Raw genomic sequence first — 11969 nt, 5'->3', positions numbered from 1 at the left:
CACCTTAAAAGGGTTTCTGAATAAATTTACATTTCTTTGCCATTATTACAATTGATAAAGATACATAAGTCTGGTACATCAAAAGTTAAAAGCCTAGCCTATTGGTAGTTCCTACCTCAGCTATAGCGACATCAATGCCTATAGGAAACTGCGAAACATTTTCTAATCGCTTGCGAATCGGGAGCTTGGTCATGTTCATCTTTTCTATCTGTTGTTGTGTGATGAAAGAAGAAAGCAAGGGTGAGCAGCAAGCCCACCAAAATAATATGTATAATGATTAACAATATATGAGCCTTCTCATAGTCCTCATGAAAGTCTTGGTCAAAAGAAATGAACCAAGTTTGATATCTTAATGCGATGAAGTCGCAAAATATTCAGTATATGTACATATATACTTTTCACAATCTTTGAAATCCTCTGACGTGTATAATATACACAGAGTTCCAGTTTATAACTGTATAAAAATATCGTTGCAAGGTGATCTCATATATCTAACCTTGTCTCAACGTTTTTCCGAAAATCTTTGACACGCACAAGATAATCATTTACTAGATATAAGTTTAAAAGATGAAGTTACAAGATACTCCAATATACTTATATCTTTCTGAATACTACTTGAACTACCACCGTTCAAGTTATAATTAGTTTCAAAAGTTCATCACATAGATGAGAATACAAGATAAGACTTGAATAGATTCAATCTTTGAAATATTATTGAATGAAATGAAGTTACGAGATACTTCATTAAGTCCCGATATATATATATATATATATATATATATATCCATATATATATCTCTCATACATTTCCTGAAAACCTCTTTCATGTAAAGTATGAACAGAGTTGCAATATCCAATGAATTTTGGAAAGAAAAGAATTTTGGCATAAACCCGATATCCTGCTGATCGGGCAAAGATACCAATAAGTAACCTTTTCTACTAGTAGATGGATGAATCCCCCACCGGTCATCACCCTGGCCTCATTAGGACCTTGTGCTGGACCGCCACCCGGCCTCTTACGCGTTGATGGACTGCCACCCAGCCACTTACACTTTGATAGACCGTACCCCGGCCTGTCGCGTATGCCGACTCAATTAGATGGACTTACTTCCCGAACGTTGGGTAAGTAATCAATTCATTTATCAAAATAGCTACCTTGTTGCGAATATAAAATACACCACCGAGCCGGATCCCTTAGATTTTTTTGAGCAAGTATTCAAGTCCCCTTCAAAAAGGAAGATCTTAAATTTGAAAACGAGTTTTGGGATCCGTTCTAACCTTTAAAAATCATTTTGAAGACTCGAAAACACTTTAAAGAGTGTTTGGAGTAATGCTGATTTAATAAAGTAAATCAGTCCCGATATATTAGAAAATATCTGAATATTATTAAATAATATTCCCATAAGGATAATCTCTATATAAATAACTTGAAGTAGAAGTTGTAAAACTTATACTTGAAATGAATATTAAATAACCAAAGATATACTTATACGAAAGTACTATCTTTATTTGAATAATCAAAAATAAGTTTGATTATCGAAACATTATTCTTTAATAAAATAAAGAATATTATTAAATAATAAGCGGAGTCATAATACCTCGAATGAATATTATAATTAATATTCATTTAATAAAATAAACGGAGTCATACATCCTCAAATGAATATTCAAATAATAATCATTAAATAGAATAAACAGAGTCATAAGTCCTCGAATGAATATTCAAATAATATTCATTAAATAAAATAAAGGAGTCATAAATCCTCGAATGAATATTCAAGTAATATTCATTAAATAAAATAAAAGGATTCATAAATCCTCGAATGAATATTCAAGTAATATTCATTAAATAAAATAAAAGGAGTCATAAATCCTCGAATGAATATTCCAGTAATATTCATTAAATAATATGAAGTTATCGAATAAACCTTATTCGATTAATAGTTTTTAAAAACCATATCAATATATATATATATATATATATATATATATATATATATATATCATATACTCGGGAACATCTACTCCCGGTTTTAGAAAAGGGTTCACCTTTGGGTCCCCTATACTCAGGGTATACGCAACTACTGCTTATCTCTAGCATAGGTATTATGCAACTAATAAGCATTTGAACCAACAGATATATAAGTCAAGAATACGAAACAGGCATGCATATATACCATATCACATGCTCCAATATATCGCAAGAATTTGCTAATAACAAATATGCATTTATCACAAGATCATGCATATACGCATATACATCACAACAACAGTTATACGGGTAGAAAACTTGCCTGAGTGCTCCCGGATAGACTTAAGCTTAGAGTGGGTCCGATAACCTATGAACAAAAACATAAGTCGGAATTAGACCCCGGTCGCTTAAGAAACTAGACTTTAACCATTTAGAGTCCTAATGTTCGCTTTCGCACTTAACAATTTACTTAAGTCGCTCGAGTACCCTCGGCTCCACCATTTTTAATAAATTAACCATTAAGGGTTTTAAGGCGATTCTTTCTCGAGTACCTTACCAACTGCCTAATCCACTTTACATAATTGTTTCTTACTCCAATTAGTCATTTAAGGTCCTTAACCAAGGTTTCAAAATAAGGCGAGGGGTAATGTTTCGTTCGCGAAACGTCGTTACTTAAAACGGCCGTTTCTCCTAAACCGTACATCGGAATCAAACGAACCACATATCAAAACGAAGCTCGTAACATGAACTATCTAAACATGGAAATGGTAAAAATCTAGCAGGGAGTTCTCGGGTCCTAATGTTATGAACAAAAGCAATCTAAAGTAAATCGGACATTACGACGGTTATGTTTACGCGATTTCCCAAATTTAAACCATTCCAAAACAACCACCAATCAATCCCAATTCAGAACCCAATCAAAACTCCATACATACTACATCATAACAGCCCCAATCAACTCAACATTAACAATTTATACTTATTCTTAAACTTGAATTTAAGCTATACTTAAGTTCATTAATCAATACTCCAAGAATTACAACTCCAAAACATTACAAAACCAACTATCCTCTACAACTCAACCAAACTTTAAACAAACAAGCATTATGCTTCACATATCCTATATCAATCATAACCATTCCTAAATACTCAAAACTAAAAGCTAGAGTTTGGAGTTTATACCTTTTTGAAGCTTCTTAACACAACACAAGAGCTTTGAATGCCTAAAAGAACCTTGATCCTTGCTTGTATAACCTTAAACTTTCATAAAAATTCAAGAAAACTAAAGTTATTTTTTGAAAGTTACTATTCACCATCTTCTTCCTTTATTTATAAAAAAAGATTGGCTTGGAATTAGAAGCTTAAACTTATAGGAAGTATGTAACTATCCATGGGGAAGCTTAGATAAATACCTTGCCAAATAGTAAGTGGTGGAGCTTGGATCTTCATTTTTGATAAAAGAAGCCGAGAGCTTCCTTGAAGAAATGGAGTGTTTTGTGTTTTTTTGTTGTTATGATTTGTTTTTGGCTTGGTTGATCCACTTTGTTTGTTTAATTAACTTTTTACCATGGTAAAGAATGAATGGTCCACAATCAACCAACCAATCCCTCCTTTTTGTCATGCTTAAGTCACCATGTTTATGTCATCTTCCACACTTGTCTTCTTTTTGTTGGTGTAATAACATCATCATCCACTAACCCCTTGATTAACTCCTAATTGCTTGCCTAATGACCGCTGATCTGTGATACGGTTCGCTTAACTTTCGTTCTCTTTTATCGTTTGAGGGATCATACCCGGGATCTTATTACTTGGGTTCCCTTTAACCTTTCTTAATACATTATATTCCTTTTATGATCCTCTATTAAAATCCTTGAATTTGAATTTTTTTTATCCTGTTACCTTATACTCAATTCTTTCGATATCTGGTGGATTTTCGGGAAAAATCAAAGTGTTCGGATTTGGATTCTGACGATCTTTACATACAATTATATACCACATAGAGTACTAATAATATCTCAGAAGATCAATAAAAGAACCCCTACATAGTGTGGCATGAAAAATTTTCTCATTCAGCATAATCTGTAAAATCACTATTCATAAGGGTTTCAAAAATTTCCAAAAATTGGGGTTATTACATCTGGTGTACTTGGATTGATTTATGAAAGTACCTTCTTCAGTTTGCTTGACTTGAAGTCCCAGAAAATAGCTAAGTTCTCCCATCATACTCATTTGATATCTTGACTGCATTAGCTTTGAAAACTTTTCACATAGTTTGGCATTAGTAGAACCAAAAATGATATCATCAACATAAATTTGGACTAAAAGTAAGTCATTGCCATGGTTGATATAGAACAGAGTTTTATCAATTGTGCCTCTGGTAAATCCACTTTCCAGAAGAAATTGTGCCAGAATTTCATACCATGCTCTTGGAACTTGCTTTAGGCCATAGAGTGCTTTATCAAGTCTGTAAACATGATTAGGAAATTTTGGATCTACAAATCCTGGAGGTTGTTCAACATATACCTCTTCCTCTAATTCTCCATTGAGAAATGCACTCTTTACATCCATTTGAAAGACTTTAAACTTCTTGTGAGCAGCATAAGCCAAAAAGATTCTTATGGCTTCCAATCTAGCAACTGGAGAATATGTTCCATCATAATCAATACCCTCATGTTGAGAATATCCTTTTGCAACTAGTCGTGCTTTATTCCTTGTAATTATGCCATCACTGTCAGTTTTATTTCTGAACACCCATTTTGTACCAACAATTGATCTGTCGTTTGGTCTTGGTACTAGGATCCAGACTTTATTTCTTTCAATTTCATTTAACTCTTCCTGCATTGCTTGAACCCAATAAACATCTTGAAGAGCTTCTTCTACTTTCTTTGGTTCAGTCCGAGATAGAAAGGAATGATAGAGACATTCATTTTTTGTTGTTGTTCTAGTTCTGACACCTGCTTCAGGATCTCCAATTATTAAGTCAGGTGTGTGTGATTTTGTCCACTTCCTTGCAGATGGAAGTTAATCTCTAGAACTGGATCCTCCCCAATGATGCATGTTGTCTCCATCAGCATTTTTTGATGCTCCCCCTAAAGTTATGCTCTCTGAGATTCCATAATTTGAGTTGAATCCTTCAGGAATTGAAGAATTAGAGTTTCCAAAAATTGTCAGAATTTGGCTCATCAGAACTTGAAGAGCCAGTGACTATTTCTGATGCTTCTTGAAAGTCTTGAGATGTGGTATGATCATCAGCTTGCTCCCCTTGAACATGTGCATTTTCCTTTGGAGTAGTTACCACAGTTTCAATGACATCATAATTTAACCCGTCAGAACTTACAGGATCAGGATTTAGGTCATCAGAATTTACAGAATTAGAATTTACATATTCATTTTCAAATCTCAGCTGATCATGATCATTGAAATCTTCAAGTCCAGTAACGATTTTATCATCAAAAGATACATTGATAGATTCTATGACAACCCTTGTTCTTAAATTATAGACTCTGAAGGCTTTTGTGGAAAGTGGATATCCAACAAAAATTCCTTCATTAGCTTTTAGATCAAATTTTGACAGCTGTTCATATTTGGCTTCTTTTTCTTCACCATCTCATATGGTGTTTTCCATGCTTGTTTATAAGTGTAGCATTCTGTGTAAAACAAGCAGCCTGCACAGCTTCAGCCCAAAAATAGGTTGGTAGCTTTGCTTCATCAAGCATAGTTCGTGCAGCTTCAATAAGAGTCTTGTTCTTTCTTTCTACAACTCCATTCTGTTGCGGAGTTCCAGGTGCAAAAAATTCCCGCTTTATTCCATTCTCTTTGCAGAACTCTTCCATAATTGAATTCTTGAACTCAGTGCCATTATCACTTCTTATTATTTTAACAGAATCTTTGACTAACTTATCCAGCTGTCTAATATGATCAGTTAGAGTAGATGCAGTTTCATTCTTCTTGTGCAAGAAATACACCCAAGTGTATCTTGTGAACTCATCCACTATAACCATAGCATATTTCTTCTTTTCAATAGACATGACATTGACTGGACCAAATAGATCAATATGCAGTAAGTGATAAGGCTCAAGAATTGAGGATTCAGTTTTAACCTTGAATGAAGATTTTCTTTGTTTTGCCTTCTGACACGAGTCACAAAGACCATCAGGAGCAAATATTGATTTTGGCAGTCCTCTCACATGATCTTTCTTTACTAGCTCATTTATGTTGTTGAAATTTAAATGAGAGTCTCTTGTGCCAATTCCGGCTTTCTTCAATTGATGCTCTTCTTAACAGATAGATTGCAGAACCATTCAAATTTGTTGAAAGTCTGGCTTCATATATGTTACCATGTCTGTAACCTTTCAGAACCACTTTGCCTGTAAAATTACTTACAACTTCACAGTGTTCTTCAAAGAAATCCACATGATAACCTCTATCACAGATTTGACTCACACTTAGTAGATTGTGTTTAAGTCCTGAGACAAGAGCTACTGTTTTAATTATGACATTCCCAAGATTGATATTGCCATATCCCAGAGTCTTTCCCATATTGCCATCTCCATAAGAAACTCCTGGGCCAGCTTTCTCCATAAAATCTGATAGCAAGGCTTTATTTCCAGTCATATGTCCTGAACATCCACTGTCCAGAACCGGGATGTTTTTCCTGTTGCCCTGCAATCACCACTATTGATTAGTTTTAAGGACCCAGACTTTCTTGGATCCTTTGGCCTTGTTAAGTTTGTTAGCATTTGCAGCGGATTTAGTTTCAGAATTTATGTTAACATGCTTTTTATCAGACTTTATATCAAACTTTGCATCAGAATTTACACTAAAAGGAATTACACTAACTTTCTTTGAAGAAGGTTTTATTTCATAATAATCATAGTACAAACTATAGTATTCCTTACAAGTATAAATAGAATGTCATAAACTACCACAATGAAAACAAGGATTTTGTGCTTTAAACCTAACAGACTGACGCTTAACTCCCGATCTAGGAGGTAAAGAGTTTATATCTTATTTTTCCTGTAAAAAGAAGCAAGATGGTTAGTGTTTCCACAATTATAGCATTTCTTTCTAGGAGCATTAGGAACAAGCATATAATTATTACTTTTATTCACACCTTCCTTTCGATTCCTATTTTTCCTAGCTTCCTTTACCTTGTTCACATTTTTAATCTCTTTCAGCTTATACTTAAGCTGCTTCTTTGTCATTAAGCTAATGTTTACCAAAGCTGGTTTATCCTGTTTTAATTTATCAGAAGTTGACTTTTCTTTGACTTCTGTCTTAGAGTCTTTCATCTCTTCGGAATCAGACACAACAGTTTTTACAACAAATTTAACAGGATTTACCTTTGGCTTTGCAGTCTGTTTGATAGCTATTGGCTTAATTGGCAAAGTCCCTTTCTCACTATTACCATCTTTATAACCTAACCTCTCTTTCCAGTTTCCACTACTTAAAATATTCTGAGTTGTTTTGCCTGAGTTAGTCCAAGTCCTCATGATTTCTCTTTCTTTTTCTAATTCAGTTTTTAGATAATCATTCTATTTAAGCAATTCATTCTTAACATACACAACATTATCTCTCTCTGTCTGAATAGTGTTCATCTTGACTAACTCTTTTTCAAGATAGCTATTTCTGTTTTTGTACTTTAGATTTTTAGATTTTAATCTTTCATGCTCTAAAGTCTGATCTCTATAGCTAATATAAATGTTTTTCAGAAATAATCTCAACTTAGTAATATCTTCCGTATCAAAAGCAAAAGTTGATAGAGGTACCTTTAGTTCAGCAGCATCAGAACTGCTATCAGCATTTTCCATTAAGGCATAATTCACCTATTCTTCATATTCTGAAGTGTCTGCCCAGTTTTTCTTCTTTGTGATAAGTGCTTGGCCTTTATCACCTTTTCCTTTCTTGCAATCAGGAGAGATGTGGCCTCTTTCACCACAATTGTAGCATTTGACATTTGAGTTGTCTCCTCTGTCAGACTTTCCTCCTTTGCCTTTAGTCTTTCTGAACCTTTTCTTGTCAGAACTTCCACCTTTCCTGGAAAACTTCTTACCCTTTCTGAATTTCTTGTAGGCTATCTTTGTGATACCCTTCACCATAAGATCACACAGTTGCATCATCTCTGCATCAACATCCGCTTCAGATAAATTTTCTGGTTCTGAATCATTATCATCAGAATCTGATGACTCTGAATCAAACTGTATGATGAGAGTCTTTCCTTTTGCCTTCCTAGAGACAATAGGCTTTTCTTCAGTCTTTAAAGCAATTGTCTTAGACTTCCCTCCATGCCTCTTCTTTCTTTGCTCCATCTCAAGTTCATGAGTCTTGAGCATCCCATAGATTTCATCAAGAGACATATCAGCAAGCTCATAGTTGTCTCTTATTGTAGTAGCTTTCAAATCCCACTTTTCAGGAAGAGCTAGTAGGAATTTCAGATTTGAATCTTCTGGATCATACTCCTTATCCACTAGTGACAGATCATTCAACAGCTTTGTGAATCTGTCATATGTATCAGTTAGTGACTCATCAGATTTTGAGTCAAAGTGCTCATACTCCTGTGTGAGTATTGTCTTCTTGTTCTTTTTGATGGCATTGGTTCCTTGACATCTCACTTCCAATGCATCCCAGATTTTTTTTACAGTCTTGCATCCAATCACCCTGTTTGACATGACATTGTCAAGTGCACTATGAAGCAAGTGTCTTACTTTTTCATCCTTGCCTAGTGAAGAGATGTCTTCAGTGGTAAGTTCTCTCTTTTCTTTGGGAATCATCTTATGTGGCTCATTCCCAATTGCAACAAAAAGCTTTGTGGGCTTGTGTGGACCATCATAAATTCTCTCTAAATATTTTGGATCTGTAGCTTCCAAAAACATGGCCATCTTCATACTCCATACAGGGTACTCAGACACGCTGAGCATAGGAACCCTGATGGTTTCATATCTACTGGTGTTTTGAATGGGTTGAACCTTTGTAGGTTATTGAGGATCTAGTATTTTTGCTTGATCAGACATGATTGATTGTTTATTTGGATCTTAACTGTTTGTAAGCTTAACAGATTGGCTCTGATACCACTTGTTATGCCTCAATGATACTATAGAAGGGGGTTGAATATAGTATCTACAATCAATTCGATTATAAACACAAGTATGTAACATAAAACAAGTTTATTCAATATATCAAACTCTGTTACAGTAGGTTTAATCTACTCTCTCAGTTATGTATGATATCACTAAGAGCTTCTAGGGTTACAATGAATAATATTCTCGTGAATCATAACCCATCTAGTGTAAACCCTAATTTGTGTTTATATACTACACAGTTATAAGATATCTCCTAATTGATATGATAATGATTATGTTTCCTAGAATACATCAATCAGAGATTATCTATTGCAGTCCTATAGCTGTCCAATTCTTCATGCATATCTTTACTTATTTAATCCAGATCCTCTCCTGTAAATCAGCTGCTTTCCTTATCTGAAGTGTACCCGCACTTAAGTCCTGATGTAAGTTCTGACGTCTTAAGTTCTGATAACTTCCTGTCTTCAATAAGTTCTGATTTCCAGTTAAGTTCTGATACTAAGTTCTGAAACTAAACAAATCAGATTAGAATGACATCACAAATATATCTAACATTGTTGTAGTGGTTCTGATCGATCTTGCATCTTCTTCATTTTTCTTTCATCCCCTTTCTTCTTTTCATCTTCCTTTTTCTCATCCTTCTTCTTATCCTTGCTGCCAGTTGCTTTTGAAGATTGACTTGAATTTGATCCAGAAGGCTTTTGCTCATCATGCTTCTTCTCATCATCATCCTTGTCATCTTTTAAATTGAATTGAGTGGTTGGCAACATGGTATTAGCATTTACAAGATACCTGTCCAAGATCCTTATCATTTCCACATCTTCATCCTTCTTGTTCTTTTTGTACTTTAGATCAGACTAAATAGCAATGATCAGCCTCATGTTTGTTCTGACAAAATTTTTGGGAACAGTGAGTTGTTTGCATTGTTTGGTTCTTGAAAAAATGTAGCCACCCCTTTATTTGGATATAGATAGGCTTCAGGAAAAGCTGATATCTGTGTAATTTTAAGCTCATGAAGAAGCTGGGTGTCCTCTATGATGACTACATGTACTTTGTCAATCACAACATCTAGCTCATATGCTCTTATAGTTCTGAGATTTTAAAGAGATACTTGAAGGCATCTATCCACACAGTAATAACCCCAATTTTTGGAAATTTTTGAAACCCTGATGAATAGTAAATTTTTTCTGACTATGCTGATTAAGGAAAATTATTAGACCACGGTATATAGGAGTACTGTTATGAAAATTCTGAGATCGTATTAGTATTCCATAAAGAAAATGAGTGTATGTAAAGGTCGTCAGAATTCGAATCCGGACACTTTGATTTTTCCCGAAAATCCACCATAAGAATTGAGTATATGGTAACATGATTAAAAAGATTTTTATTTAAGGATTATAGCAGATGATCATTAAAGAAATATAAGATACTCCATTAATAAAGGTTCAGGGAAGCCCAAGTAATAAGATCCCGGATATGATCCCTCAAACTATTAACGAGAACGAGAGTTAAGCGAACCGTAAAACAAATAAGCAACCAAGAGACAAGCTTGTAAAAGAAGCCAAGGATTATGACATCATCAAACCACAAGGGATTGACACATGGCAAGAAAGTGATGCATGACGGATGATGTCATCAAGGGAGAAAATATTTAAGCAAGGAAATCAAAGAAGCTTTTTCATTTTTTTCATTTCATCATTTTGCTCTCGGCCAAAATAATACCAGCAACTTCAAACTGCTATATCTCCTTCAATGCGCACCCAAATATTGTGTTCTATAGCTCTTTAGAAAGGTATTGACATGACCTACAACTCTTGTTCATCAGTCTCGTCCAAATAGTCAAGGTAGGACCTTCATTTTTACAGTTCCTTAAATCGGACTTTTAGAAACTTCAAAATCTAACTTTGTGATTTCTTGATTGTTTGTGAGATTCAAGCTTGTATAAGAATTAATCAAGGTTTTAAGGCTCCCTAGCAACTTTTCACTCACAAATCGAGGTATAAAAACTTCTTGACCTTTAGTACTAAGCTTGATTGTTTGAGTTTTTAGATGATTTGGTAAATGTATAGTTAGATCCACGCTTAGTAGTGATTTTTGTGAAGTTTTGTTGATTATGAATGGTGAATTTGTAGTGATTGAATGAGTTGGTAAAACCTTGGAGTGTGGACTGAATTTTTAGGGGTTTAATTTTTATTTTTTGTGTTATTGATTGTTGGAGGATGGGAGTGAATTGATGAGGATTTAGAGTGGTAATTATTTTGGGAATCGGGTAAACATAGCCGTCATAATGCCCGATTTACCTTAGACTATTTTGTGCTTAGCTTCAGGACCCGTGAACTCACTGTAAGATTCTAAAATTTGCCATTTTTTGCTTGATCATGTCGTAAGCTTTGTTTTGGTATGTGGTTTGCTTAAATCCGATGTACGGTTTAGGAGAAACGACGGTTTTAAGTAACGGCATTTCGTTAGCGAACCATTACCCCTCGCTTTACTTTGAAACCTTGTTTAAGGCCCTTAAAAGACTAATTGGATTACAAAACAATTATGTAAGGTGGATTAAGAAGTTGTTAAAGTATTCGCGAAAGAGTCGCCTTAAAATTCGTAACGGTTAATTTATTAAAATTAGCGACTGTGGTCTAATTTCGGCTTATGTTGTTGTTCATAGGTTACCGGACCCACTCTAAGCTTAAGTCTACCTCGAAACACTCAGGCAAGTTTTCTACCCATTATACTGTTGTTGTGATGTAAATATATTGATGCATTATCTTGAGATAAGTGCATGGTTGTTATTATCAAATCTTGCGATATATTGGAGCATGTTGATATGGTATATATATGCATGTTGTGAAATCTTGATATTTTATTATCAATTCAAATGCTTATAAACTGTATAATACCTATGCTAGAGATAAGCAGTA

This window comes from Apium graveolens, chromosome 10 (genome assembly GCF_009905375.1).
Source record: "Apium graveolens cultivar Ventura chromosome 10, ASM990537v1, whole genome shotgun sequence".
Lineage (NCBI taxonomy): Eukaryota > Viridiplantae > Streptophyta > Magnoliopsida > Apiales > Apiaceae > Apium > Apium graveolens.
This window is presented reverse-complemented; position numbering follows the sequence as displayed.